This window comes from Schistocerca nitens, chromosome 5 (assembly GCF_023898315.1).
Source record: "Schistocerca nitens isolate TAMUIC-IGC-003100 chromosome 5, iqSchNite1.1, whole genome shotgun sequence".
NCBI classification, from domain to species: Eukaryota; Metazoa; Arthropoda; class Insecta; order Orthoptera; family Acrididae; genus Schistocerca; species Schistocerca nitens.
The window spans coordinates 640,752,561-640,779,643 of NC_064618.1; the positions used below are offsets into that span (position 1 = coordinate 640,752,561).

The 27,083-nt window shown below is 41.7% G+C and overlaps 1 protein-coding gene across 2 annotated transcripts in view; it reads right to left on the minus strand.

Annotated features, from left to right (window-relative positions):
• The window catches only part of LOC126260800 (ATP-dependent DNA helicase DDX11), a 302,773-nt gene that overhangs the window by 184,947 nt on the left and 90,743 nt on the right, over positions 1 to 27,083 (minus strand). Inside the window, exon 1 of one of the 2 annotated variants that reach the window (XM_049958158.1) lies at positions 18,608 to 18,828. The exons of the other annotated variant lie outside the window; for it this stretch is intronic. The gene's annotated coding sequence lies outside the window, so the exon portion shown is untranslated. Of the gene's footprint in view, positions 1 to 18,607; positions 18,829 to 27,083 lie in introns of those variants that run through there. 2 annotated transcript variants of the gene reach the window in all.

Here is a 27,083-nt window from a genome sequence, read left to right on the forward strand (position 1 = left end):
ATTTCAAACCTTCCCAAAACTTCTTCTCTTTCACATTGTTAAAAAAGTATATGTTTGGAACTGTTTTTTTATATGAGTATTTGATTATTCCACTACATTTTACTAAAACTTTACTTGTTACTTCCACTGTACGCAGAAATCAATATTGTTTACTGTTTCTAAAGGAAAAATAACGCTAGCATGAACTATTTCAAGTTAGTAAAGGCAACGAGATTTTCAAGGGGATGTGACAAACGAGATGATGCCCTTGACTAAAGAAAAAGTGGCAAACTGAAGTTCAGTACGCTGCAAATACGTAGAGCCATTCAATGAAATTTTATCTCGTTGATGCAGATAAATAAATGCACACAATAACTACACGTGTGCAGTCACTATAAATACACAATACAGAGGCCTAAGATGTCTGTTGGACTCAATTTATTGGTGGAATTATCTAAGGTCAATAAATTCATGTTTTAAACTATAGTTTGGCCTCCATATTTATCCACGTGAACTCAAGGATAGATCCACTCATTTTATAATCTGGTCCACATACTGCAGCCGAGCCGCGCGGTCTCAGGCGTCTTGTCACGGTGCGCGCGGCTCCCCCGTCGTATGTTGGAGTCCTCCCTCGGGCATGGGTGTTTGTGTTGTCCTTAACGTAAGTTAGTTTAAGTTAGATTAGGTAGTGCGTAAGCTTAGGGATCGATGACCTCAGCGGTTTCGTCCCATAAGACCTTACCACAAATTTCCAATTTACATACTACAGCCGCCACTGGCACAATGACAATCTAAGAGAGGGGAGGATGACAGATCAGCTGTTGCGGAATATGCTTTGCAGTGAGGAGACCACCAAACATATTTTGATAGGACTGTTCAAATGTTCAAATGTGTGTGAAATCTTATGGGACTTAACTGCTAAGGTCATCAGTCCTAAGCTTACACACTACTTAACCTAAATTATCCGAAGAACAAACACACACACCCATGCCCGAGGGAGGACTCGAACCTCCGCCGGCACCAGCCACACAGTCCATGACTGCAGCGCCTTGATAGGATTCTCAAGTACTGTTAGCCACAAGCGGATATCATGGAAAGCTATAGAGAGAGGCCACAGAGACTGTAAAACGCCCAGAAATTTCAGTTGGAAGGTCGAGGGAATGAAACTGAACAACATCTGGATTCCGGTGCTGAAGAAGATGTGTACCAGTCTTCCACCATGGGATGACAGCAACAACGGGCGACGGCAGTCGACAACGGCCAATTGCGCTCGCGTATTCAAAACATGTGACGTCACACTAATGCGCGGAAGCACGCAAAACCGGAATTGTTGCGCAGTCAGTTGCGAGGCCAGGGTATGAATTGCACGCTCAAAGAATCTACGATTCACCTTGAAACTGCCCTCCGCAGATGGGAACGAAACATTGGGCTTAAATGTAAAGCCATTCGACCACAGCATAATAGCCCGGAACACTTTATTAATTGTGGAACTGCTAACCGCACGTGGTTTCTTCTTTGCAGATATTTAAATAGCGTCTCATGCGGTACTCATGTTAGCAATGCTTGCTGGAATACCCATTTCCCACTCGGCGCTCATTCAAACACACTGGTGTTTACCACCAAGTCATTGTCTGATAATGGCTCTGTTATCAACATAATACTACCGTTCTTGCATTTCCTTATCTTAACGGCGATATACAAAGTCCTGCTAGTCAGAGAGAGGATAATAAACTTCGCACACCGAGCTTGCATCCTTCCGTGTCAATATTAGGCATATTAATCCTGTATTAGTTTGAAGAAAACCGTAACGTGCGTCTGTAATGAATACTGATTAGGACCAAGTTGTAAAATCTCAAAACTACCTCGCCGTTCACCGCGAAAATAACATGTCCCTCTCCCTCCCTTGGCTAGCTTGTGTGTACCATTGTTTGTTATGACTTAATCGAAGGGGGAAACCTGCGTCTAGTACACTTACGTATCGTCTTTCTTTGCATATCACCAGTTACATTTCGGGTGTACTGGCTAGACAAGTCAGTTCTGCACAGGTCTGTGTAATGAGCCGTCTATTTTCAAGGTGGATTACACAGTTGTAAAATGAATATCAGATGACAAGTCTCCTGCTTCAATGAATTTTATCGATCGTTTGTTACCTGTTGGCCAACATAACGGCCCTTCACGCTTTCACTCAACAGTATACAGCGGCGAGACTTGCTTTTATAAACGGCAATGCCGAATGCTCGTTAAGTGGAGGACGCATCACGCAGCTACAGGTGTGCCGTAGAATTCGTCAAGCCACGCACAGTGGGACCGAGTTCAATATGTCGGCGATAGCTGCGTCGTTTATTATAGGCAGCAGTTGAAACATTATTCGCAATAAACAAGTAAATGTTATGGTAGCGAATTAGAGTATGGGATTCTAAGGACGAACATCAGATATATTGATCAAACATGTTCATCAGCATTTGTATAATGCACTTAATTCTCAATAGATTCTATCATGAAGGAAACAACTGCAAATAAAAACGCCTCAAAACAAATGTGGCTACGAACTAAATGAGTGATCTAACCTTTGGTGCCGGTCGGAGTGGCCGACCGGTTCTAGGCGCTACAGTCTGGAGCGGCGTGACCGCTACGGTCGCAGGTTCGAGTTCTGCCTCGGGTACGGATGTGTGTGATGTTCTTAGGTTAGTTAGGTTTAAGTAGTTCTAAGTTCTAGGGGACTCATGACCACAGCAGTTAAGTCCCATAGTGCTCAGAGCATGACTGGGTGTTGTGTGATGTCCATAGGTTAGTTAGGTTTAAGTAGTTCTAAGTTCTAGGGGACTGATGACCATAGATGTTAAGTCCCATAGTGCTCAGAGCCATTTGAACCAACCAGTGCTCAGAGCCATTTGAACCATAATCTTTGGTCATCATATCCAGCAATCCGCTAACTGCTGCGCATCAGTGATAAACCAGGACACACATATGAAATCCGAGCAGAATGGTTTTTTTATTAGTTTCTACCCGATTTCTTTGTTTTTTCTTGCGTAAGATCCACAGTATTGGGAGCTACATAGGTGTAAACACAAATCTTCCGCCGCTATTATAACACAGTCTTTAATTAAGTCAACAGCTATTCTGTGAGATGTTTGCTAGCCGATTCCTACAAGAGAGCCCCTTCTGCTGCAAATAAAGGGACGTCTTTCATTAAAAAGTATCACCTACGTAGTTCATCACATTGAAATCACAATTCCTGTTCAAACGAAAATAGATCTATTTCGTAGTATTTTCGTCATGTTACAAAATTTGGCTATCCTAAGTGACAGTTGCCGCTTCGTTTTGTAGACTAAATTTTACGCCAAGGATTACTGCCTTGCGTTCGTCATCGATGTATTTGTCGTATTATCTCGCGTGACATACCGTTTAATAACGCTGTAAACTCATTTTTTCTATACAGTACCAGTATTGTTTTAATAGTATTCGTTCTGAATGTAAATGGCAACTACACTTTTCAGACTGGATCGTGCCCTCTAAATAACTATAAATTTTAACGTGAGGTCCCCATCTACACTAGGGACAAACATTTCAACATAATTATGTATTCGCATTGTTTGCTACGCTGACCAGACAGCAAACATTTCATAGTTTGTATTCGCATCAAGAGCTACGCTATAAGTGAAGAGGAAGAATTAATTATTGATATGTCGTGCTGCATTAATAATACTCGAAAAAATAAGCAGACGACGACGAAGATGTAGTCTTCGTTGGTGGTATGAGAGCACTTAGCAAGTTCCAACAAACCTTACGTATGATTACAAACCTTTATCCTGTTCACGCAGGTAACTTCAGCAGCTAGCATGACGTTTTAAGTTATAACGTCTATACTACTGACTATTTGCAACAGTTCGCATTCAGTATCTACATATACCGTTGAACGTACCTGCAGAATTATATGTTCGTGCGACACTTAGTTGAGGAGATATGACGTCATAGACTAAAGTGCGCGGAAAATTTGTTTCTGCTTAAAATGGAGTGCAAATTACCCCAACGAGAGCACTTAGCGACTTCCAACAAACTTTGATGCGTCATTTTCTAACTTTTTCTTAACTTTTTCTCGCTTGCTCGCTTAACGTAAAATATTTAACACATTTGTAATCAGACGTTTGAAGCCTTTTTGTATACGGGAGCTCAATTCTTTAACGAACTGGGCGTGTACTGGTACTATAGAAGACGAGCGGGGAATCACGTGCTGTATGAACTGTTATGTCGCCGTCCGATTTTGAAATTCTAATTATTGTTATAGGGTCAGTCGTTTCAAAGAATGGCAAGTTTCAGAAAAGCAATTCCTGTGAAGCAAAGACCTGCTGTTGCTCTTGATTAATGGTAACAGGAGATTCCTATCAAAGACTTACACATTTAATCCAAATTTCAAAGCCAGCCATATCTCAGACAATTTCTGCAGTTGTGAGGGTATAAACAAATAGTAGCGTTGCATAACGGCGTTTAGTGGTAGTATACCAGAAACAGTATTCCTCTGATCTGTACCGACACAGCCGTGGAACACTGTTTTTGTGTTCGCAATATGTGGCCAACATGTTGCGAACATCGGTAGTTCAGTACAGTACCAAGATATAAAAGTCAACAGTGCTTTTGGTAAGTGCATATTAATAAGAATTTGAAGGCAGAGGCCTATGAGAAGCTAGATGCACTTAGCATACGAGTTTTTCCAGAAGCACATCGTGAATTACTCAGTACAAATGCGCTTTAGGATTCAAGATCCGTATTGCGCGTGGGCGAGGAGAAACGAAACTACATAACCAAGCTTAATACCTAGATAAACGAGTCGCAGATAGGCAACCAGATTGCGTGCGTGCATCGCATATGATATATCGCACAGTTTGGAAATTAAGTGCGATCACCGATCGATCGCTGCGATCAGCGACTAAATCACTCAAGTGCGATCTAACACATCGCACGACGCAGCGATAAACTGCTGCGGTTCGTCCTTGGTTCTGATCACTTCTACATAGAATAGCCTAGCCAGGTGCACACGTAAGGCGTCAGTTAAATGCGGCCAACACACCTGCTGTCAGACCATTTGGATGTTCGCAACACAGTCGTGGTGGATTCTCGATACAGTACCAAGAAATGAAAGTCAACAGTGCTTGTGGTAAATACATATTAATAAGAATTTGAAGACAGAGGCACATGAGAAGCTAATTGCTTTTAGCAAAACAATTTTCCCAGAAGAAAATCATGACAGCTTTTGACTGTGATGGCAGGTCTTCACCATCTCAGAGCCTCCAAGAAGCTGATTTTGTTCCTTATGGTGTCCAATAAAATATCAAATGATTTACTATCCATTCTTAAATAGTTTCAAAAGTCATCTACATCTGTGGCTCTCAGGCAGTTCTGTAATGAAGGATTACTGATTACTGCCTAGGATCTCAGCTTGCCGGTGAGGACAAGGGGCGGGGGAAATCTTCATGTTAGTATCGCTTTGAATGACGAAGTAGGTTTAAGGTTATGGCTACACTTGTTGCTCTTAATCAATATCGATTACTACATCACGTTTCCTATAAACTGATTCTGAACTGATACGTCTATGGTAGGACGCGAACAGCTACTGTGAAACACATCTCTTCTACTGAACAAATGCTCATAAATCTTAAGGTATACACTTTAGAGTCCAAGTCTTCTTGTTATTGACCACACTATCACCTTCCTAAATATGGAAAGCAAGGAGTTTGCAGTAGAAGAGATCCACTGTCAAGGGCTGTCGGAACGATTTTCGCTTACAACTTCCGACTCCGTCGATTCCAGACCAGGGTCCCTTACCCCTAAATGACACATTTACCCTTCATCATCCCTGAAAGTTTGTAACATCATCACGGAATCACTCTTTATAAGAAAAAAATTGCGGTAACACCATCACGGAATCACCCTGTATAAGAAAAGATTGCGCAGCGGATTTCTCATCAGAAATCGTATTTGAATGTTTGTTGTTTGTTAAAAAAAAACAAAAAAACTTTTTATGCCACGTGGAGAAAGAAGAAACGTCTGTTATCACGTGTGGAAATTCAACAGCGTGGGAATCTTCGCCCATAAAGGCTGCGTGTTATGGTAGACTGTCCAGACTCTTATTAAAACAGTCAAACGACTGAGTAACTACGTTTTCAACTTTTGTAGTCCTATGGTGCTCAGCTGCGTATAAAATTACGGTATGTTATACATTTTATTTTGGGACCGTCGTTTTATGAGAGCGAGTATTGAGTTCCTGCTGTGAAGTCTAACATAAAATTTAAGATGGCAGTTATACGAAGCAGAACAGCGATAACAAGAAAACGAAACACAAATCTAGATAAACATCCACGGAATCTGCCACTGATGATGTCTTACAAAGAATAAACGTGAAACGCGTATGGCACAAAAATTTTGTTAGCTGGCTGGTAATGTGCTTACCTCCCATGCAGCAGACCCGGGTTCGATTCCCGGCTGGGTTGGAGATTTTCTCCGCTCGTGGACTGCGTGTTGTGTTGTCCTCATCATCATTTCATCCTCATCACCGGAATCCAAGTCGCCCAATGTGGCGTCGCCTGAAATAAGACTTGCGCGCGAACAGACCGATCGAGGTGGTACCACAGATTGATTGGGTTTTAATCCGGGGTGTTTGGTGGCCAGGGGAGCGCGGTAAAGTCATCCTGGTGCTCTCACAATCACGCTTGCACACTGCGAGTTGTGTGAGACGCTGGATTGTGTACTTGTAGATGCCATCGTGCCGAACAAAAACAAACTGCACATGCAGGGATGGGCGTGATCCTAAACAATAGAGGGATACTTGTGTTGATCCATTGTGCCTTCTAGAATGACAAGATCACTCACAGAATGCCACGAAAACATTCGTCAGACCGCAATACTCCGTCCTGCGCCCCCCTGACGATTGATGCAGCGTGTTTCCTTTCAGACGTTTCACGCCGTACGCGCCAACGGCCATCTGTCCGATGGAGCAGAAAACGCGATTGACCTGAAAACGCCACCTGTCACCACTAAGGCCGGTATTACACTATCATATTTCTTTGACAAAGAAATATGATAAAATATTCATCAAATTTCTTTGACAAAGATTTTGAAATTTGTGATAAGGTCTTATGAGACCAAACTTCTGAGGTCATCGGCCCCTAAGCTTACGCACTACTTAATCTAACTTCAACTTAAGCTAAGGACAACATTGCACCCATGCCCGAGGGAGGACTCGAACCTCCGACGGGGGCAGCCACGCGGACCGTGACAAGACGCCTGAGACCGAGCGGCAGACAACGATGCCGCTAAAAAGGGGTATTACACTGTCGTCATATTTTTCGTCAAATTTCAAGATGGCGGATGAGAACTTATTACGTGCTGCAGTTGCTAGTAATACAATTATATATTGTGTGTAACTGGAAGAAATGCGGCGAAAAAAAAAGGAAACATACTTGGAGGACGAGAAAGAGATTAGTGTTGAACTTCCCGTCGACAACGCGGTCATTAGAGACGGAGCACAAGCTCGAATTAGGGACGGAATGGGAAGGAAATCGGCCGTGCCGTTTCAGAGGAACCATCCCGGCATTTGCCGGAAACGATTTACGGAAATCACGGAAAACTTAAATCAGGATGGCCGGAGACGGGTTTGGTTCAAATGGTTCAAATGGCTCTGAGCACTATGGGACTTAACATCTGTGGTCATCAGTCCCCTAGAACTACTTAAACCTAATTAACCTAAGGACATCACACACATCCATGCCCGAGGCAGAATTCGAACCTGCGACCGTAGTAGTCGCGCGGTTCCGGACTGAGCGCCTGAACCGCTAGACCACCGCGGCCGGCGAGACGGGTTTGAACCGAGTCCAGTGTGCTAACCACTGCGTCACCCCGCTCGGTCCGGAAACATACTTGGATCAAGCCCTAGGTATTACGTCGAGATGATAAAAGCATTCAGCAAAATTTGTTACGAGAGCTGCAAGTGGAGGAAGTCAAGTCTTAATATATAAGTTACTTACGAATGGATACAGTGTATTTCAGTATTTGCTCACTATAGTGGTTTCTCATATTACAAAACAGAACACTCTTGATAACTGTAATATGTGCAGGTGACAGGCAAACTGTGACACTGCGATTTCTTGACACATGAGAGAGCTAGTCTAGTTTACAACGCAGCACTCGAATATCACATCGCACATTAAACAAAATAACTCCAGAAACGTGTGAAGCGATTTATAAAGCACTGAAAGGGGAATATGTGAAGGTAAATAAATGTTTAGTATACTATATGGACAATAAGAACCATTTTTAATTCAGAATAATTTAATTAATCGAATTAGTGTTCCAACAATTACAAAATTAATAAAAAGTACGAAACAGATGAAGCGTTTTTTAACTTGTGGCACCCAGAGTTCGAAAATAGACAAAGTAGAATGGAAAGCTAAGAAAGAACTTTTTATTTTAAAGTGAGACTACATCTTCTACTCAAGCTCGCTGAAAAGCTGCCTGGATGTTTCTAGGTGTGGAGGTGTATGGCTGTTAAATGTGGTTGTGGACATGAAGTCTCCTGCAGCACATTCCACATGCCCATCAACACATAATTAATAGCATGCACTGTGCCTCTTGCTCACCCCCCCCCCACTCCGCCCCCCACCGTAGTCGAAGCAAGTTTATGAAAAAAAAAAAAAAAAGAGTCGAAGGAACGAACCGACTTTGAAGCTATGTTTACGAACACACTACAGAGGCGTCAAATAGCTGTAGCGACGTTTCCGTTTCGGAAATGCTCCCATCATTGGCATGAAAGCGAGTGATCTTGCCATTCTTGACGTCAGATAAATTGCTCCGTTTCCACATTATGACAACGACTGCACTGTTTCCCCCCCCCCCCTCCCCCCCCCCCCCGGAAACGCTTTATATACTCTACACTGCTAGTGCTGCCACTTGCAGTCTGTGACTGGTTATTGCACGCTGACGTCGAAAATAGGCGGTAGTTACATTAATGTGACTGGACTGCGTGTAGTGCTGCTCGCGTTTGTCGGGATTCCACGACTTGCATGCGAACGAGGCAATGATGGATTCGGGTAGGTCATTCTCAAATTGCACGCAGGATCTGATCTCAACAGCAAGACCCCCCCCCCCCCCCATTTCCCTCCTGCTCTCATGGAAATTCCATCGAGTTTCCTAAACCTATCGTGTTTTTAAATATCATTTATAAAGGTCGATTCACATTCCACAAAGCGGAAGTGGACGGAAGAGAACGTCGAAACATTCCTCAATGCATTTCAGAAACTGGCGTCTTCGTAATCCGTAGACGTAACCGAGGGCAACGTTAACCCTTGAGCGGGCGCGCTGACGCACGGAGCGCGCCACTCGTTAAAAAATCTCTATGAATTATAATCAGTTGGTACCACTGTGTTCTTCTCTCGTGTATTCCTTCATTGTTGTCTTGACTTAAGCTGTGAACAAGCGTTTCTGTCTGTGATTGTTACAAGTGGAGTTATTTCATATTTCTTCCGCCTGTGTATAGTTGGCGCACAAAGTGCGCCGCGAGCCTGCTGATATCCCGATACAAGTAAGTATTTTTTTTGTTTTATGTGCTGTACAAAACCTCAACGTTATAGTACTTGTTTTACATATTTTGTAATTATTTTTGCTTTTATAGGACTAAAAGATGCCTTAATGACGCCGAGGTTGAGTGGCTACTCAGTGAGGATCCATATTTTCTGGTATCAAATTTCGAGTCTGATAATTGTGAAGATGAGGACGGAAGAAGAAGAAGAAGTGATCACACAGAGTGACCATGGTTCAACAAGTGTGCAAGAATGTGCCTCTGAAGCCGAAGAAAGTGATGTCGAATCTGTTTCAAATGACAAATATTGTATTGGAAGGGGTAAAACGTGTAAGTGGAAGAAATCTTGCAGTACAGCCGCAACAAAGACAAAAACTAAGAAGATTATCAAAATACTTCCTGGACCTGAAGCCACAGCCAGGGATGTCAAGGATGAAATAAGTGCTGATGGTTCAAATGGCACTGAGCACTATGGGACGTATCATCTGTGGTCATCAGTCCCCTAGAACTTAGAACTATTTAAATTTAACTAACCTAAGGACATCACATACATCCATGCCCGAGGCAGGGCAGGATTCGAACCTGCGACCGTAGCGTTCGCTCGGTTCCAGACTGAAGCGCCTAGAACCGCTCGGCCACACCGGCCGGCATATAAGTGCATTCACTAAAATAATCAGCACTGACATGACCGATGAGGTTGTCGTGCTAACATGTCTATTCAACATAAAAAGATTAGTGTTAAGTATGTGAAAGAAAACGATGCCAAAGACACGTCGAGATATGAAATAATGGCGTTGTTTGGATTAATTTACATCTTAGGAAAGAAGAATGCTAATCATACAAAGGTGAATGAACTTTGGACCACTGATGGATCAGGCATGCAGATGCTTAGAGCTGTGATGAGCTACAAGCGTTTTCAGTTCGTATTACGGTGTCTCAGATTTGATGATAAAAAGGACGCGACAAGCGAGACAAGAAACGGACAAGTTAGCAGCTATTAGAACAATTGCTGACGTTTATTGGAAACTGCAAAAACAGTTACAGTTTGAGCGAATTCGTAACTGCCGCTGAAAAGTTACAAGCATTTAGAGGACGCTGTAACTTCATTCAGTATATCTCGTATAAGCCAGCGAAATATGGAATAAAGATGTTTGCTCTCTGCGATGCGAAAACTTTTTACACCGGTATCTTGGAGATCTATTGTGGCAAGCAACATCAAGGGCCATATGCTGTTTCAAATTCTCCTTCAGATGGTGTCAGCAGGCTTACCAGTCACATTGACAGTTACGCACTAACACTCTCCTTACTGACCAGGAAACTCACATGCATTGGAACAATGAGGAAAAATAAACGTAAGATTCCGCCAGAAATCCCGCTAAAGAAAGAGTACAAAATTCGTCTTTATTCTGTACCAAAAAAATATTAAATTGATGTCCTACGTACCTAAAAAGAATAAAGCTGTGATTCTCCCATCTACGATGCCTGATACTGGAGCTATCAGTAAAGAAACTAACAAGCCTGAAATCATTATGGACTATAATGCCACAAAAGGAGGAGTTGACACTGTTGATCAAATGTGTGTCTCCTATTCTGTAGCAAGAATTACGGGAAGATGGCCCTTGACAACATTTCTTACTCTGATCGACATTGCAGGTATTAATGCCCAAATAATCTACCATGCAAACTCTAAGCATCCTAAAATCCCAAGAAGAATATTCCTGAAAGGCTTGTCATATACCCTAATGAAACCACATCTGGTAAAGAGAGATAAGATTCCATCTCTACCATCTGACATTTCAGTTTTCCTTCGAAATTACAAAGAAGCAGAAGTAGCAAAAGTTGGAGAGTGTTCTTCAAAGAAGCGTGGACGATGTGTAAACTGCGGACGTGCTTAAAACATAAAACAGTACAATCAAATGTTTGCCGGTGCTGGACTTTGTGCACGAACTGACGTCTCGAATATGTCCCATAAATGATCGAAGGGATTCATGGCGGGCGATCTGGTGGTCTAACCATTCGTTCAAATTGTCCAGAATGTTCTTGAAACCAATGGTGAACATTTTTGGCCGGGTGACATGGCGCATCGTCATCCATAAAAATTCCATCGTTGTTCGGAAACATGAAGTCCAGGAATGGCTGCAAATTGTCTCCAAGTAGCCGAACATTAACATTTTCAGTCAATGATCGGTTCAGTTGGACCAGAGGACCCAGTCCATTCCATATAAACACAGCACACATCTCTACGGAGCCACCACCAGCTTGCACAGTGCCTTGTTGGCAACTTGGGTTCATGGTTTCGTGAGGTCTGTGCCACACTCACGCCATACCATCAGCTCTTTCCAATTGAAACTGGAACTCATCCGACCGGGGTGCAGTTTTTCAGTAGTCTGAGGTACAACCGATATGGTCACGTGCCCAGGGGAGGCGCTGAAGGCGATGTCGTGCTGTTAGAAAAGGCACTCGCATCGGTTGTCTGCTGCCATAGCCCATTAATGCCAAATTTTGCTGCACTGTCCTAATGGATACATTCGTCGGACTTCTCACATTGATTTCTGCGGTTATTTCATGCAGTGTTGCTTGTCTGTTAGCACTAACAACTCTACGTAAACGCCACTGCTCCCGGTCGTCAAATTAACGCCGTCGGCCATTGCGTTGCCCGTTGTAAGAGATAATACTTGAAATCTGGTACTCCCTGCACACTCCTGCACTGTGGATCTTGGAATACTGGACGCCTTAACGTTGTCCGAAATGGGATGTCCAATGCGTGTAGCTCTATCATTCTGCGTTCAAAGTCTGTCAATTCCCGTTGTGCGGCTATAATAACGTCGGACACCTTTTCACATGAACCACGTGAGTAGAAATGGAAGGTGAGCCAATGCACTGCCCTTTCATAACTTGTGCTCGATAGTACCGCTCAGTTTGTGAATCTCTTTCTTTTGAGTAAATTATTCAATTTTTTTCTGAAACTGTTTTTTTTTGTCTGTTCATGTACATCACATCTGTCGATTTCCGTCCCATCCGGATAATTCCTTGGCGGCGCGTCCTTTTCTGTGTTGAGTACATACTGAAACTCACTGAAACAGAAAAACGTCACTTATTTCTTTATAAAGTGAAACTGAATTTTTCTTACGTATATTCGGAAACTTGTATGTGTCTCGTTTGAATTGTTTTAATAATTAAAAATTAATGAAACAGGTGGAAAATCAACTTAAGTTTTAATTTGACTTCAAATTGTTACTTTCTAAGTCTAATTTCGAACTTCATTTTTGTTGGGGACACCATTGTTTCGACTTATTCTTGATTATACACTTGCATTACATCGAAATGTCAATTACTCGAAACTGCTCTGAGGCCCCTTAAATTTCAAATTATCAAGAGTCGGCTGTATTTTCCATTGGCGACGTCTTACAAGCTTTGTCGTAAAGAGGGTTTAGACTTTAGACCATATCTTACGTAAGCGTCAGAAGCGACCGAGTGAGCGACATCTGGATATGCGACACTCCATCGACAAGCAGCAGCATCAGGCGAAAAGCTCGTGTGTCCCGCATGTGAGCGACCATGTCGCGCTACAAGATGGCTGCTTAAGAGCCGACCTGCTGTTTCTATAAAACGGCGCCCCTAAACCGTAGAGTAATGTAGCTGGAGAGTAAGGTTACAAAGTTAGCTTTATTTAGGAAAGTAAAGCGAAAAGGAATGCTGTGCATGAAATTTACAAAGGGAGGAATCTCCATGGAGAATTTCATAGTTTATATCATCAGTTACGAAGATTCCCACACAAATCCTTTGAATAGATGTAAACGAGCAGAGGAACATTCGATTATATTTTCAATAAAGTAAAGGCGAATGTTTTTTACATGATCAAGAACTTTTAACAGCCGATATATGCGGAAGAATGACTATGTTAAATACAAAGAACCAGTGCAGAATGCGTGATCTACGTGTGGTGTCCTGGGTTCGATTCCGGTAGCTGCCTACACTTTAACTGACTCATTTACAATTCTGTATATTAAGTTTTATGTATACTGTTTATACTGCATCGCTAAGTATATTTTTAAGGTCTTGCCAAAGTACTTGATCTTTAAGTGTATACACACCTATCCCAGTATATCACACACATTAAATTGCTAACAAATTACAATGAACAACCATGAAATTTTACAGATATTTGATGTTACGAACGTAATTCATCAGCAGTCAGTGTTAAGGCCAAGCGTTTCAGTTAATCTAAACAGTCTGTAAAAGTAAAACATACAAAGTTTTTGAAAAGAAAGTCAAATGTTTTGTGAAATGATTTGTCCAAAAGTCTGAAACAAAAATATCAGTGAAACGTTTGATGCACCTCATTTTCTGTTCATGATTTCGAGCATCATTCAAATGCACGTACAACGTTTCTCTGATCTATTTATTTCTTTTACACAAATCATTTCACAAAAATATTTGACCGATGTCTTTCACTTTTTATTTTCATGTTTTATTCAGAAAGCATGATCTTACTAACTCCTCGTTTGCCTTCCTAACGTCTTCTGTTCTCGAAAATCGTAACTCTGGTACTTGATTCGAATGAAGCCTTTTTGACACATAAATACCGCACCAATGTATCTTTTTATGTGCAAAATAGCTACGCCTTGAACAGATGAACTATTTGACACTTCATTTACATAGCTTGGCAGCTTATCTTGAATTTTTTCAATTTTTTCTCAACTCATTAATTAAGTTTCCTTAAGTAAGCTGATTAATTTCAAGCAGTTAAATATTTTCATGCAAAACTAGGCCTCACGGTGGTCACTTTGATACCCCGTTTGCCTGTTTCTCTCTCTTTGTTTGGCTATGAAAATTCGGACAAAACAAAATGGTGTAAGTTATAGGAGTCTTGTTCTTGCGCTGCTCACGCGTTTACAAAAACGTATCGAGTGTTAATTATACGATAAAATAGTCCTTTCTGCGTGTTGTCATTTCCAAAAAACGTCGTTTCGATATCACGAACCGTTTATGAGATACGACGGTTTTTACGAAGCGCAGTAGAGGATTCGGACGCACCGCTAGCGACCCGTCCGTGGATATAACAACCAATAGCTCGAGAATGAAAAGAGATATCATTCCGGTCTGAACTTCAAATGCAATTTAGATAAATTGGTTACTTTTCATACGCAATAATGTATGGCCTTAAATGAAATATACGAAAAGTCTACGCAATTCGATTTTACCTATGCAAATTCTTAGAAATTTCGTGCAGCCATGTACTCAGTTTCGTGCAGCACAGTAACTATGACGAATAACGAAAATAAATCCAGACCTTTATCGAGCAAAGATATTAAGCTATAAGATCCGGAAGAATCAAATTTTTTCACCGAATAGTTTGCTTAAAATCGTATCATAAGTATTTCATAGCTGCCGTCACGTCCGCCCCACTGTTTTGCCGCGAAGACACGTGACTGTCGCAAACGTCGGTAGTTGTAGCAGAAAACAGGCAGCGCTGCGGACGCCGTTCACTTCCTTTCTCTGCGGTGGCGTTTCGCCGTCTGAAGCTGTCGGTCGCTTGAACGCAGCCTTCGCTTCACGCGCGCCATCTATCCGCGGTGCGTTTCTTGTAAGCGCGGCCACTCTGGAACTCCACGTGGCACGTATGTTTCTCAGTTTGCGGCAGTAGATGGAATGATAGCAACGGATACACTCAACATAGAATGAAAGAGAAATATAAAATGAACTCATTCTTCCTAAGAATCATGCGCTACATTCTTAAAATGTGATAATATGTTACAGATCGAATATACCGTCTGTTCTATATACTTATGACATTGCCAAGTACAGCATTAATTTCCTTATTTGCATTATAGTGTTATAATTTTGGTAAAGTTTAATTTTTAGTTGACTGGTTGAATCTTCTAATATTAGTTAAAATGAGTTTAGTATCCGTTCACATACTCGAAGTTTGCGCTTGGCTTGCTATAACGGTGGTGCTGCTTCAAGGCTATAATCAGTGGCTGGGAGTCATGGCGCGCTCCTGTAATCCAAGCTACTGGGAGGCTGTTGTGTGGGAGAGAACTTGGAACTCCGACTGAGTTTGGGTATGTTGTGAGATTCTGTGGGTCCGCGGCCATGTGTCGAGCAAGGTATGTCCTGAAGCACATGTTGCGCCGAGAAACCAGTCTTCGGACTGTCTCGGTAGGGAACTTGACGCCAGCGGAACCGTGGTCGCCTCGCATCCCAGCCTCACAAAACCCCGGCAGAATGCCGTACGACCACACAATTTTGTTCATCATAGTTTTTTCTCATTGCTTGTCGTATATCTCTTACATTTATCTCCTTAGTGAATTCAGCTTTTTTGTGGTCGTATTTTCTTTTTTAAACATGTGGTATGTCCAGTCGAGAAACTATCTCAAACTGGTCTACAAAAACTAACGAAGCTACACGCTCCTTTCGCGCAAACTATTTAGCCGTAGAGAAAAAATGAGTAGGACCTTTATTGTAGGAAATTTAATGTAGCTTAACTTTTTGCAGTTACACGTTCGCTGGATGTTGTTGTTTTAGAATTGTTCAAGAAAAACTTACAAAAGCGATATTATATGTGTTATGTTGGAAACCGTTCAGAATAGGGCATATGAAGTTTTTAGTTCATAATCACTATGCATGTACATTTCCTCCTGAATCATCCTGTATAAGTCTTGTATAACGTTTACATACATTTCCTAGTGACTGGCAAGTCAAGGACTCCTGCCTCCCGCCAAGACAAACTGAATGAATCGAGTCTGACTGGTTGTTTGAGGAAGTCAGCAATCCGAGTCTCACCATGGCTTCACACAACTGTGTGATCTACAGTGTCGGATTGCAGCGAAGTGTTCCATAAAAGAACTGGCAGTCACTGGTCTTATTACATTGCACGTGAAGTGACTTAAGTGGCAGGCGTTAAAAGTACGCGTCATGGAAGAAGGCGGCCCAGTTTTCAGGCGATCTGCGCATGCCCCTCCACTAGCCTCTGGCGGCCAATAATATTAACTCTCTGTCCGAGCTGCTATCAGAGATTTACAGCTACAGAGTGAGAATCTCTCTCCTACAACCTTTTGTACTTCGCGGCAACCGAACTACTCATTCAACTACATTTTTTTTCCTTTTTTTCTCTTGCAGCACTATAGCTGCGACTGTGTACCTTGTAAATGTTTAAGTGCGATTAAAAGAAAAGGCAGGTGACGGCAATAAATGTGAAGTACTTCACAAGCTGGCGAGGCGGATTATTTGCCATATTAATAACTTTATCAAACGTGAATTTAAAAGCAGGTCTCCTACGGTTGACATTGGAAACACAAGAACGGACTCCAGAACCATGTGGTGTCGGCATGAGAACAGTAAAGAGCATTGTAAACGAAAGTGTCAAAGTCGTAGAAACAGTTGGTTTCGCGACGCCTGGAAATCATCGAAATCGCAAGGAACCGGTAACGCAAATGGATGGTTTTAATAACGATGTTTTACAGTGCACCACTGATGATGAACGCCCGACATAACAAAATCGTGTTACAGTTATGCAGGCTTCAGTGGTAAGCGCTTCGTCAAGGTAAAGAATGTTAGTTAAGAAGAGAGTTTTTAGTTCACAGAAGTGACACAGGTGCAGCACGAACTTCATCCCATATCACGATACAAGAGAAGGAGGTAGTTTAACAGTGTATTACCCTGATGAACCATGGATCAATTAAAATCATTCCAAGCAGATCTGCTGGAAAATGACTGATGGTACTGTTGTATTTACGGGTAAGAAAAACAGCAGTGATTAGCATTCGGCAATGAACGCTCTCAATTTCGCGACGTGATTCACAATTCTTGTCATACCTTGCTTATAAATCGGTCATTGCCAGTTATAATTCAACTGTTATAGAGAAAACATCAAGTACAAAATCACCAGAAAAGCCGATATTTTTCCCCGGCTTTAAAATAAAAATATTAAGCACCGTATAAACCAGACTTGTGCCGATCTCCTGCAGCTCGTTAATTTATACAAGTCACGTGACAGAACGTACAAACTTGACTTCTTGCACGTGAATGGGATCACATAGTTTTGCGTTTACCAACGTCTCACTGTCATTGTAGCCCCATGCAATTAATTTGGACAAAGTGTTTATGGCCACGTGGGAGAACAAAAAAAAAAAAAAAAAAGACATTAATCGCTTGTGCATGAGGCAATACACAATGAGGTAACAGACAACATCCCACCTGCAGCTTTGGCACAGAATGTGTGGCATGCTGAAAATCTTCAGAAAGAAGAATTTGATATCATCGAAAATTTACAATCAGATTGTTCGGAAACAGACTCAAATAGAAGTGACGATGCTATTACGATGTAGACTTTGGAACAAAGTAATAATATTTCTTAGTTTTAAAGACTCATGGTTTCAAAAACGTGTTTGTCATCATACCAGTTGCATACATAATAATGAGAACTTCCTAGCCTTTTTTATTAGGACTTTGTATCCTTTTAATTATGCAGACTATACTGTTCAACATATTGCCCAAGGAGTAGTTAAGCTTCACCCACCATGTTGTAAGCCCCTGTCGTTTTGAAGGCACGAACTGGTAAGGCCCTAAAATGACAGTAACTGTTACTTGTCGAGATATCGGTGGTTTTCGACGTTATCGGTCAGATTCCCTGGAGTTATTCGCAGATGATAGTTAATTGTTAGCTTGTTTAATGGATTATAAATGCGGTCTCTCACTGTAATATCGAATGTGTTAGTTTACACTTAAAATTCCCCTTTAACAACGAAAAATATGACAACTTGCTTACAATTTTTACGATAGTTATTTACATTAATCTTTTCTACCACTAATTCGTTTTTACTTGCAGTGATTCCACTTAACTAAAGGTAAACAAACATACACACACACACACACACACACACACACACATACACATACACACACACACGCACACCTAACACAATTTTAAAAATTCTATTGAGCAGAAATAGTTGTCAAGCAACTAGTTTGAAGTTAATTTTGTTGTGTATTAAATTTTTACTTGTAAAACAGTTCAGATCGCAATAAATGGTAATTATTGCAAGCAGTTTCAATTACCTTATCGTTAGACAATTTTCGTTTTGAGAAAAATTGTACTTGACATCTTCACAAAGCTGTGTCAGCTGTTCTCGCCTGCCGACGTCACGCAGAGTAAATCTGTGGAGCAGTGGACGCAACGTCGTCAAGCCGGGAATTAATATTTCCCTCATGACGACTGATCCCCTCATAGATTTGAACGAAAATACTAAGTACCGTAGGCAAACGAGCCTGGCTGTAGTATGCAGTTCGGCAACGTGGACTTTGCTCGTTCTCTGCTGCCGCGCATGCGCAGTTCTCATCCCCCCCCACCGCGGCTTCCTTTCCGCTCTACCACCTACGCGCGGAATCGCCGTGCTAGATGTCGCGGGCAGAGAAGAGCACCAACAGACTGATACAACAGAAGCGTTTCATTACAGACGGAGCACTTCTTAAGTCCTTTAGTTGTATTTCTTAATAATATTCTGGTTTTTATATCCTCTCTGAGTTTTTGGACACCTGCCAGTCAACCTGGAATTTGTTCTTGTGCTCTCTACGCAAAACGTTTGTTAATCGCTGCCCTGAGTCAGCAACATTTAGGGGAAACACTTCCGCAATCCTATATGTTGCGAGCAATGCTTTGTTACGGCAGCAGTTCCAACGATGTAAAAAAGTCTGTGTTATCGTAATCGACAGGCTTTAGACCATTACCACGGAATGGAATAAGATATTAGTTAATAATTCTGTCCCCGCCATCGTCAACATAAAAGTCGGGAACCAATGATCAGTTAGAGAATTGGCCCTGCGTATTTATTAGTATCTTTCTTATAGATTGGTGAAGCAATTCTCAGTACACCGCTCAGTGCTATCTGCAATTCCTTTAACATCGAAAACAAATGTTGCTCGTTCACTTTCGGTTTCTGTTCTCATGTCTTAGCACGGAGGCAGTGCGTCCAGATGCAGAGAGCTATTACGCGGCTCTGACAAACTCAATATTATTGATGCAATAATATTGAGTTGGTGCATAAGTTCGTAGCGGTCATCAATAGTACAATATACGCTCCTGGTCCCGGCGGAGTTTCGAGTCCTCCCTCGGGCATGGGTGTGTGTGTTTGTCCTTAGGATAATTTAGGTTAAGTAGTGTGTAAGCTTAGGGACTGATGGCCTTAGCAGTTACGTCCCATAAGATTTCACACAATATACTCTCCTTCATTACTTACAACAGTCTTCCAACGCTGAAATAACTTTTCCATTCCTTGACTATAGAAATCACGTGGTTTTGAGGCGAACAAATTGTCTAGTCATGTTCGGAACGCATTTTCACCCGCAAAGGAAGTGCCTTAAAGGTTTTTCGGTTGAAAGCGGGAAAGTTGTAAATCCCAACCCAATCCTGTATAGTGGTTTTTGTCAGTCTAGCAGATTGCGGGCAGTCTTTGTCATCGAGTTAGCATCACTTCACTGTCATCCTCGTAGTTGTTCTTGGACTGCGTCTGCAAGACGTCTCAGTTGTTGAAAAAAAAAAAAAAAAGTCAGCAGTGATGGTTACACCACGGGGAAGCAATTCGTAGTACACCACACTCTTGCTTTTCCATCAGATGCATAACATTATCTTTGTGGACGGGCGCAGGTCTTTGTATGGCGAGTTGCTGCTTTGTTTTGGGCTCAATCATTCCTTTCTTTTCCTTGTGTTAGCATAAAGACACCATTTCTCATCACCTGCAACGATAAAGGGTAGGAAAGTTCGGTGTTGTTCGCAAAGCAACTGATGACGAGCAAGCAGAGATCCATGCGGTATCATACACCCGATTTGGTTGGCTGGAGGAAGGGGATCAAACAGCGCGGGCATCGGTCCCATCGAACTAGCGAATGATGGGGAAGATAGTCGGCCGTATCATTTCAAAGGAACCAACCCGGCATTTGCCTGAAGCGATTTAGGGAAATCACGGAAAACCTAAACCAGGATGTCCGGACGCGGGTTTGAACCGTCGCCCTTTCGAATGCGAGTCCAGTGTGCTAACCACTGCGCCACCTCGCTCGGTACACCTGATTTTTGAACCTTCCCCACTGGATAGAATTGTCACACAATGGTGGAATGATCACAGTTCGTCACATTTGCCAGTTCTTGCGTAAAATGGCGTGGATCGTTGTGGATTAATGCTTTTAAACTATATTAATCAAACCCCGAAGCTGTTCCTGAAGGTGGAATGTTACTTCCGCTGCCGTCACCTCTCAACTGAACGCCAGGCGCGGCTCGTAACCCTTATGCGGTCGTGATTGTTTTCATAACGAGTCGCGCGGGGTATTCCTGACACCTCAAAGAAAAGTGGCTGTAATGATACATAGCTGTGCAGCATATCGTTAATATAAATTTGTTCACTGAATAAATGGCTATTCAGAGTGTTACATGACCATGTTTGAGTGTATATTTTTAAATTAATGAAGTACCGGCTTACTATTTTTGAAAAACATATAATATTTACAATTTTCTTAAGACTTTTGTGAAATTATTTATTTCCGGTATTCTTAGTTCTGTACTACAGATTTAAGTCATTAGAGATATCACTAAATATTTATTCTCCGAATTCATACAAAAGTATGTCACTGTCACCGCTTACGATCGGTACGTTATTATAACACTTTTCGCATACATTATTCATGCATTATACATGGCAGTTATAAGAGTCGAGGGGCATGAAAGGGAAGCAGTGGTTGGGAAAGGAGTAAGACAGGGTTGTAGCCTCTCCCCGATGTTATTCAATCTGTATATTGAGCAAGCAGTAAAGGAAACAAAAGAAATATTCGGAGTAGGTATTAAAATTCATGGAGAAGAAGTAAAAACTTTGAGGTTCGCCGATGACATTGTAATTCTGTCAGAGACACCAAAGGACTTGGGAGAGCAGTTGAACGGAATGGACATTGTCTTGAAAGGAGGATATAAGATGAACTTCAACAAAAGCAAAACGAGGATAATGGAATGTAGTCAAATTAAAACGGGTGATGCTGAGTGGATTAGATTAGGAAATGAGACACTTAAAGTAGTAAAGGAGTTTTGCTATTTAGGGAGCAAAATAACTGATGATGGTCGAAGTAGAGAGGACATAAAATGTAGACTGGCAATGGCAAGGAAAGCGTTTCTGAAGAAGAGGAATTTGTTAACATCTAGTATAGATTTAAGTGTCAGGAAGTCGTTTCTGAAAGTATTTATATGGAGTGTAGCCATGTATGGAAGTGAAACATAGACGATAACCAGTTTGGACAAGAAGAGAATAGAAGCTTTCGAAATGTGGAGCTACAGAAGAATGCTGAAGATAAGGTGGGTAGATCACGTAACTAATGAGGAGGTATTGAATAGGATTGGGGAGAAGAGAAGTTTGTGTCACAACTTGACTAGAAGAAGGGATCGGTTGGTAGGACATGTTTTGAGGCATCAAGGGATCACAAATTTAGCATTGGAGGGCAGCGTGGAGGGTAAAAATCGTAGAGGGAGACCAAGAGATTCAGAAGGATGTAGGTTGCAGTAGGTACTGGGAGATGAAGAAGCTTGCACAGGATAGAGTAGCATGGAGAGCTGCACCAAACCAGTCTCAGGACTGAAGACCACAACAACATATTCATGCGATTTAGACACATAAATTTTGTCTTTCTTCCAAGACAAATTATGCACGCCTGGGCTTAGATATCCTTAGTTCAGGAGGTGATACATTCTTGCCGCCTTTCATTCCCGCCATGCCGACCGCTGTGACCGTGCGATTATGGCGCTTCAGTCCGGAACCGCGAGATTGCTACGGTCGCAGGTTCGAATCCTGCCTCGGGCATGGATGTGTGTGATGTCCTTAGGTTAGTTAGGGTTAAGTAGTTCTAAGTTCTAGGGGACTGATGACCTCAGATGTTAAGTCCCATAGTGCTCACCATTTGAACCATTCCCGTCATTTTAGCAGCTTTCTAAATGACTTGTTTAGGCAAGGAGCGAATGGCTGCTCTTTTGTACACTATCGGGTTTACTAATGCTTTTTCCACTTCATGTAACAACATTCTTGGGGAAATCCTCTCATTGTTGTTACTTGCATGTGTAATGAAACCGTTAATGCCAGCAATGTCAATCATACGGAAAAACAGGGCAGGTGGTCAGCGTTTGGTTTTCCTTGGGGTTGAGTAAGTAGCGCACATTTAATCTATTAATTAATTAATTAATTAATGTATACCGCAGAGACAGGCTGGACAGTGAAGGGGGAGGTGTGTTTATAGCGATAAGAAATGCAACAGTATCGAAGGAAATTGATGGAGATCCGAAATGTGAAATAATTTGGGTGAAGGTCACGGTTAAAGCAGGCTCAGACATGGTAATTGGATGTCTCTATAGGCCCCCTGGCTCAGCAGCTGTTGTGGCTGAGCACCTGAAGGATAATTTGGAAAATATTTCGAGTAGATTTCCCCACCATGTTATAGTTCTGGGTAGAGATTTTAATTTGCTTGATATAGACTGGGAGACTCAAACGTTCATAACGGGTGGCAGGGACAAAGAATCCAGTGAAATTTTTTTAAGTGCTTTATCTGAAAACTACCTTGAGCAGTTAAACAGAGAACCGACTCGTAGCGATAACATATTAGACCTTCTGGTGACGAACAGACCCGAACTATTTGAAACAGTTAACGCAGAACAGGGAATCAGCGATCATAAAGCGGTTACTGTATCGATGATTTCAGCTGTAAATAGAAATATTAAAAAAGGTAGGAAGATTTTTCTGTTTAGCAAAAGTGACAAAAAGCAGATTACAGAGTACCTGATGGCTCAGCACAAAAGTTTTGCCTCAAGTACAAATAGTGTTGAAGATCAGTGGACAAAGTTCAAAACCATCGTACAATATGTGTTAGATGAGTATGTGCCCAGCAAGATCGTAAGAGATGGAAAAGAGCCACCATGGTACAACAACCGAGTTAGAAAACTGCTGCGGAAGTAAAGGGAACTTCACTGCAAACATAAACATAGCCAAAGCCTTGCAGACAAACAAAAATTACGCGAAGCGAAATGTAGTGTGAGGAGGGCTATGCGAGAGGCGTTCAATGAAGTCGAAAGTAAAGTTCTATGTACTGACTTGGCAGAAAATCCTAAGAAATTTTGGTCTTATGTCAAAGCGGTAGGTGGATCAAAACAAAATGTCCAGACACTCTGTGACCAAAATGGTACTGAAACAGAGGATGACAGACTAAAGGCCGAAATACTAAATGTTTTTTTCCAAAGCTGTTTCACAGAGGAAGACTGCACTGTAGTTCCTTCTCTAGATTGTCGCACAGATGACAAAATGGTAGATATCGAAATAGACGACAGAGGGATAGAGAAACAATTAAAATCGCTCAAAAGAGGAAAGGCCGCTGGACCTGATGGGATACCAGTTCGATTTTACACAGAGTACGCGAAGGAACTTGCCCCCCTTCTTGCAGCGGTTTTGAAGAAGGGACGTCGAACAGATGTGCAGAACTATAGACCTATATCTCTAACGTCTATCAGTTGTAGAATTTTGAAACTCGGATTATGTTCGAGTATAATGACTTTTCTGGAGACTAGAAATCTACTCTGTAGGAATCAGCATGGGTTTAGAAAAAGACGACCGTGTGAAACCCAGCTCGCGCTATTCGTCCACGAGACTCGGAGGGCCATAGACACGGGTTCCCAGGTAGATGCCGTGTTTCTTGACTTCCGCAAGGCATTCGATACAGTTCCCCACAGTCGTTTAATGAACAAAGTAGGAGCACATGGACTATCAGACCAATTGTGTGATTGGATTGAAGAGTTCCTAGATAACAGAACGCAGCATGTCATTCTCAATGGAGAGAAGTCTTCCGAAGTAAGAGTGATTTCAGGTGTGCCGCAGGGGAGTGTCGTAGGACCGTTGCTATTCACAATATACATAAATGACCTTGTGGATGACATCGGAATTTCACTGAGGCTTTTTGCGGATGATGCTGTGGTATATCGATAGGCTGTAACAATGGAAAATTGTACTGAAATGCAGGAGGATCTGCAGCGAATTGACGCATGGTGCAGGGAATGGCAATTGAATCTCAATGTAGACAAGTGCAATGTGCTGCGAATACATAGAAAGAAAGATCTCTTATCATTTAGCTACAATATAGCAGGTCAGCAACTAGAAGCAGTTAATTCCATAAATTATCTGGGAGTACGCATTAGGAGTGATTTAAAATGGAATGATCATATAAAGTTGATCGTCGGTAAAGCAGATGCCAGACTGAGATTCATTGGAAGAATCCTAAGGAAATGCAATCCGAAAACAAAGGAAGTAGGTTACAGTACGCTTGTTCGCCCACTGCTTGAATACTGCTCAGCAGTGTGGGATCCGTACGAGATGGGATTGATAGAAGAGATAGAGAAGATCCAAAGGAGAGCAGCGCGCTTCGTTACAGGATCATTTAGTAATAGCGAAAGCGTTACGGAGATGATAGATAAACTCCAGTGGAAGACTGCAGGAGAGACGCTCAGTAGCTCGGTACGGGCTTTTGTTAGTTTCGAGAACATACCTTCACCGAGGAGTCAAGCAGTATACTGCTCCCTCCTACGTATATCTCGCGAAGAGACCATGAGGATAAAATCAGAGAGATTAGAGCCCACACAGAGGCATACCGACAATCCTTCTTTCCACGAACAATACGAGACTGGAATAGAAGGGAGAAGCGATAGTGGTACTCAAGGCACCCTCCGCCACACACCGTCAGGTGGCTTGCGGAGTATGGATGTAGATGTAGATGTATTGTGCTTATTCCTATTTTTGCCCTATTGTACATTGTTATAATTTCTGATTTCTTACCACTGACAGTATTAGTGTCAGTGACATCGTCATGATGCACAAAGAGGATGCAGTTTTTCTTTCTTTTCTTTGGCATATGGGAAGCTACGGCACTACCTTTCTGAATCCAAAAAGGCTACTTTTTAAATCACGACCTCTCGTGCAAATAAGCTCTGGAGAGAGTAGCTCCCTCTTATTTTTCAAAGAGTTCCTACAATTGCTTCCTACAATTGCCAGTTTATTCTTCAGGAGTTCTTCAGCCAGTGGGATGGAATAAATCAAGTTTTCAACTGTCACATTTCTTCCTTTCCCTTCGATAGACCGCACAAGTGTATTTACTACCTCTTTGAGTGAGTTTGACAATGAAAACAGACCCTCTGGTTGTTTCCCCAACGTAGATTTCCATCCCCAAAGTAGAGATGGGTCGAACTCGTTCATTCCCGTGAAGTACTTCATTCATTTCACTCTTTGCTGTGAAGCGTTCAAATGAAGTAGTTCATTCATGAAGTACGGAAGCCTGGCGAAGTTGTCCAGTTCGCCGCTCAGGCCGGTATTACACTATCAAATTTCTTTGTCAAAGATTTGATCAAAGATGTGATCCAATATTCCGTCCAATATATTTGACAAAGATCTTTGACGTAGCGCTAGAAGGGGTATTACACTGTCATCAAATTTTTCGTCAAAGTTCAAGATGGCTGACAACAACTTGTTATTAACTGCAGCAGTTGTACGTACTCCAATTGCATTGTGTGCACATGCAGAAAAGAAGTGGGGGGAAAAATGGAACCATACATACGAGGTTGACAGTCTTAAAAGTCCTGGGATTACAACTTGATAATAAATTCAGGTGGGAGGAGCACACCACAGAACTGCAGAAACGCCTTAACAAATCTGTATTTGCAATTCGAGTGTTAGCAGACATAGGCAACATAAAAATGAAAAAGCTTGCATACTTTCATTCCATAATGTCATATGGGATAATATTTTGGGGTAAATCTTGAAGTCAAACAAAAGTTTTCAAGGTCCAAAAGCGTGTAATACGTATTATTTGTGGAGTAAATTCACGGACCTCCTGCAGAAACCTCTTCAAAGAACTGGGTATACTAACTACTGCCTCTCAGTATATTTACTTCTTAATAAAATTTGTCGTAAATAATATATCTCTTTTTCCAACAAACAACTCAGTTCATACATACAATACCAGGAACAAAAATGATCTGCACAAGTACTTAAAAGCACTTACTTTAGTTCAAAAAGGGGTCCACTACTCAGGAACACTCATCTTCAATAATTTGCCAGGAAACATAAAAAATTCAGTTAGAAATAAAGATCAGTTTATCAGTTTAAAAGGAGCCTGAAAGACTTACTACTGGCCAACTCCTTCTACTCCATTGGCGAAATTTTTAATAGAAACAAATGATGTATTTATTCATACTATTAGTATTTTTATTTCAGCTTAAAAAAAATCGACATGTTCCACATCCACGAGGATCTCCTCAGCACGGATCTATGGAACGAAAAACTAATCTAATCTGGGTGAAGCCGTGGGTTTTACGACGACACGATAAAAGCATTCAACAAAACTAGTTACGTGAGTTTACAGTGGAAGACGTCAAGTCGTACATCAATTACTTAAGAATGGATGAGCATGCATTTCTGTATGTGCTCAATGAAGTGTATCCTATATCACAAAGCACAATTTTCACTTAAGAACTGCT